We start from the raw sequence: 4,546 nt of genomic DNA, 5'->3' as shown, positions 1-4,546 counted from the left end.
CGTCCCGTCACGTCACGATACGTCAATGATTCTACCATGCAATTCTCATGAAAACATTCACATACACCAGCAACGTAACGACCCGTCAGCATACGTTCAACGAAAACGACCGGCAGGGTTTGTAGAAAAGAATAATTGACGGAGACGGACGGCTCGTTTGGTTTTTGTCTGGGCTTTGTGTCTCGGCTTTTGTTTTGATTTGGTTGTACAGTAATTTACATCTACATCGACATTAGGCTAATTGAACAGATCTGTGATGCAACACGTTTAATTAGACATTTTTACCTCTAGTTGGACATTTTTGTAAACATTGAGTTCGAGACCCAAATTATGGCCCCACATTGAAAGTCGCCACCAGTCGCAAATGACACTGAGTGGTGCCTCAGCATATCGCTTTATAAGCAATTTACTGTACTTTTCATGCCAACATATCTCTTAGCTCCAAATTTCGGAGTGAAAATCATTCGCGACTAGTTGAAAGAATTATTCTATTTATTATTATTGTTGCATGAGGGTCGGACTACGGGGTTTAAGCATTTAAATAATTGAATTCAATGATTCTAATTGAATTTTTCAAAATTTAGAACTGATTCTAGGCATGCTGATTTGAAAGAGGACATTGCAATTTAAAATTGTTGTAGGTGGCGACACCATGAATAAAATTAAATAAATCATTCGTTTGGCATTTGACGGGACGGTGCTGGTGGAAGCATTGACTGCATGTGTGAATTGGTGGAGACGTTGACGGAACGTAGACGTTCTTCTCCGTAACGTGCTATGTGAATCGCACATTATCCTGACAGTCAATCATTATCATTGACGCTCCCTTAAACTCGTAAACGAAACTCATTGCCATCTACGCGAATTGAGCTTCGTTTACAAGTTCAGGGGAGCGTAAACGATATTAATTGAATTTCTGGCGGAATGAACACTTTTTTGATTCCAGATGGCTTTTTAGCAAATGAGGAATATTAGTCTAACGAATTATTCCTCTCAGTATGACGATTAATCGATTAATCGAATATTTGGAGCGATTAATCGTATCGAATAACAAACTGCTAAAATGTATTCGATTAGCTGATGAACGATTAATTTCAAAAATCGGGGATCACTAGTCGCTAAACGTTATTTTCAAACTGTTATTTTTCATAGTAACCGTCGTTATGATACATGGGCAGGCTTACTGCGATCGTGGCAACACAAACATTCTTTCAGAGCCAACGATACTTTTTTTTATTTTAATATTTTTTGGTAGCAACTTCTGTTGTACATGACGGATTTTAGTAACGTGTAAATATCAGACAGGCGGGTGACTAGGAAAAGTCTACGCTTTGCCCCACACTGTTCCAACTGTATGCACAGTATGCGTTCTTATAATACAGCTTGAGGGGGGAACCCGGTCTGGAAGGTGAAAAAAATAGATTTTTCTGCATTTTTGGGAAGCTTATGCCCTCAGAAATGTCCTAAAAGTATTTTTTGAGTTATTTCTTAAGATATCAAAAAATCCTTTTAGGAAGACATCTCTGAGGGCATAAACTTCTCAAAAATGCAGAGAAATATATGTATTTTTCACCTGCCAGACCGGTTTCCCCCCTCAAGCTGTATTATAAGAACGCATACTGCGCATACAGTTGGAACAGTGTGGGCCAAAGTATTTCTTAGTATTGATGTACGAAATTTTAAACGCGATTTTCTCAGTTGGTGGTATCGATGGGCCCTATTATAGAAATCGAGGTGATAAGAATTTTGCTCGTTAGCACCCACTCTACATTGTTGTGTCGAATTGGTCCCAACAAATGGTGTCGACAACGGTACCGATATCGTTCCATTTTGCAATCATTTTGTCGACCTACTCTTCGTATTCGACAACCAATTATGAGACAACACTGTGCCAATCTGGCACCACGTCGACCGACCGCAGCTCTACTCGATTTTTATTATGGCTTTGTTAGTGTTCGAGAAAATTGAAGTAAGAAATGAAAAGAAATTTACGTTATTTACAAACAATTATTTTAATGTATAAATTTTACAAAATATCATTGAATATATAATAAATACAATATTATAGTTGATCTTCATTGCTGGTGCAACATTTGTTTCATTTCTAGTGATAAATTTTTCCAATTTCTTCGTCGTAATCGTCGGCCTAATTCGTGCTCCACAGCGGCGACAGCAGAAGCTTATTCCGGAGATATCGAAAGATCGGATGATCAGCACATTTGATTGAAAGTACAGTTGCATGATGATTGATGAGTTTTAACTACACACCCCAATTTGCAATTGAAGTTGCACAATAAGATAAGCTACAGTTTGCGATAGGTTTTGTTGCTGCTGGGATAAGAGATGGTGATGATAAAATTCTCTCGAATAATGCTTCCGAGATTGTAAATTCACAACGGAAAACCAGCGATCGGACGAAAAACTATCGTTGGAGTTGCTTTTGAGACATACATACAGTTGTACTGATGTTATTGATGATCAGCATATGGAGCAGCATCTGATGTTATTTCATCAGCATCTGATGTTATTTCATCTTTGGCAGTAGTACTCTAGATTAGCTTTGACAGCTACTTCTTCAACCGTTGACTTGTTGTCCTATTACTGTTTTGTTCCCTATTACTAGTGTAACTAGTAACTCCTTAGGGGTTTAGCACTAGTTGGCGACGTGAGCTGAATTTATCATTGAATTGTGACTTCTGCCTGCGTGTCATGGTGGATACTTCTGAATCCTACTCAAACACAATAATTCCATCATGATTAACGGGTATGGAAGCACATAATAGTACCATCAGTCATTTTCGTCTGATCATGGAGATCGTCTTTCTCTACACCTTTCTACACACCGATTGATTGTTGTTCGTTTTTTTAATCCTTATTCGATACTTTCATCTTCCAGTTTTCCATCATGTTCCATTCTTAATGAATCTTCTTCATGTTACTGTGATCTACTTCTCAGTTGTTGTGGATGATTTTTCAGTGGAAACCGATCGGGGCGACTACTATAGAAGAAAGTATAACAAATGTTAATATAATTCGAACTCACTTCTACGAATCGAAATACTACCTTCATTTTCAAAATTACTGATTCTCCATCGTCTCTGTCAAAACTACCTTCATTCAATGCATCCTCATCTTGGCCGTAAACATCACCGATCAAGTCGAAAAATGCCGTTGTTATGAGAACAATCAGCAGCAACAACTGAAATGAGATAAAAAGTGATCAACACCAGTATTCAATACTACCATCATTCATTTTATCATCCTCATCTTATTTGTAGATATCATCGGTTGAGTAAGACTCGTCGTAAGATAAACGCTTCGATTTCGCTCTATTAAAGTCATTTCTCAATCGCTGGTGTTTCCAGCTGTATGTGTTCCCCAGGATGGTGTTCGTGTTTTTTCTAGCACATGAAATATTAGCCGCAACAGCAACAACTGAAATGAAGTGGAGGTGAATTTTTGTGGGTCGAAAGTAATGTCAATAAAGACTTTTTGTACGAGCAAGTAATTTGGCTTAGGCTTGATTATCTTGCTCGCTGAAAGAAAAAATATTTTAGCAATACTTACAACGTGGAAAATAGTTGTAATTGTAACAGAAGATGCTATTTGCGACTGTTTCTTCAAACAGCTAATACGTACTCGCCTTGTTGTTTTGAATGACAGTTCAGCGAAAGAGTGAAAAGGAAATCTATGCAGTGATGCCATTTCACTCAGTACAAGTAATTATAGCTGAAACGATAGGCAGTGTTGCTTGAAGGGGACATGGCGGGGATAGATTCCAGCACCTTTGTAGCATTTCCCGTCGCTCGGTCGACATGGTGCTTATAACCGCTCGAAAATATAGGAATCTGGGCACTGTTTTACTATTATAGAAATCGAGCAATTCGATAGCACCGAGCGAGTGATAGCTATCGATGCAAGTGTCAGAATTTTTCGAGTTGTTTGGTTCGCTTGTTGCATATCTTCAGAGGATTATTTTGTTTTGGTTTGCGTCCCTGATATTTCCCTTTGGGAAACATTTCAGAAACGCTTAGATATATGCAATTTTCAACACATGTTCGTTTGTTTTGATCAGTATTTGTTTTACGGTGCTGCCAGAATAGGCTATACAAGGTAAGTGTACAATCCAGCATTATTTATATAAATCATGTTACAATTTATAATACAGAACCTTCTTCCAGCGTATATTTCAGTGGTTGAAAACGAATGGACAGACAAATCACCAGCAGTTTGAACGACTCGTTGAACCAATAAAAGCGAATGTAAACATTGCTCGAGGTTTTTGTGGAGGCAGTTCAAATAGAATGGGAGAAGTGGGAGAAATTCAGTGAGGAGCTTAAGGTGAAGGTGGAAGCTAGCCATTGTAGTAGTATAGGTAAACCCACGTGTAAAAATGGGGTAATAGTGTTTGTGAGAGAAGAGCAAAGCAAACGTAAATAGATTAATTCACTTATCAGACTGTGTGGCGCTTCATTGACACGAGTCTTTGAATACATTTGAAAAAAATTACAATTCAATACTAAAGTAAAATGTATGAACGATATGT

General features: G+C 38.0%; 1 long non-coding RNA gene across 1 annotated transcript; it reads right to left on the bottom strand.

Moving 5' to 3' along the window:
• Positions 1 to 2,844: 2,844 nt before the first annotated feature.
• Positions 2,845 to 3,797, bottom strand: LOC129763257 (uncharacterized). The gene is made up of 3 exons (XR_008740859.1): positions 3,568 to 3,797; positions 3,065 to 3,435; positions 2,845 to 2,999 (listed from the first exon to the last, which is right to left on the bottom strand). It is a non-coding gene; the product is annotated as an uncharacterized LOC129763257 (long non-coding RNA).
• Between the last annotated feature and the right edge of the window lie 749 nt (positions 3,798 to 4,546).

Source organism: Toxorhynchites rutilus, chromosome 1 (assembly GCF_029784135.1).
Source record: "Toxorhynchites rutilus septentrionalis strain SRP chromosome 1, ASM2978413v1, whole genome shotgun sequence".
Lineage (NCBI taxonomy): Eukaryota > Metazoa > Arthropoda > Insecta > Diptera > Culicidae > Toxorhynchites > Toxorhynchites rutilus.
The sequence above is the reverse complement of the archived record's forward strand: the minus strand, read 5'-3'. Positions and strand labels throughout refer to the sequence as shown.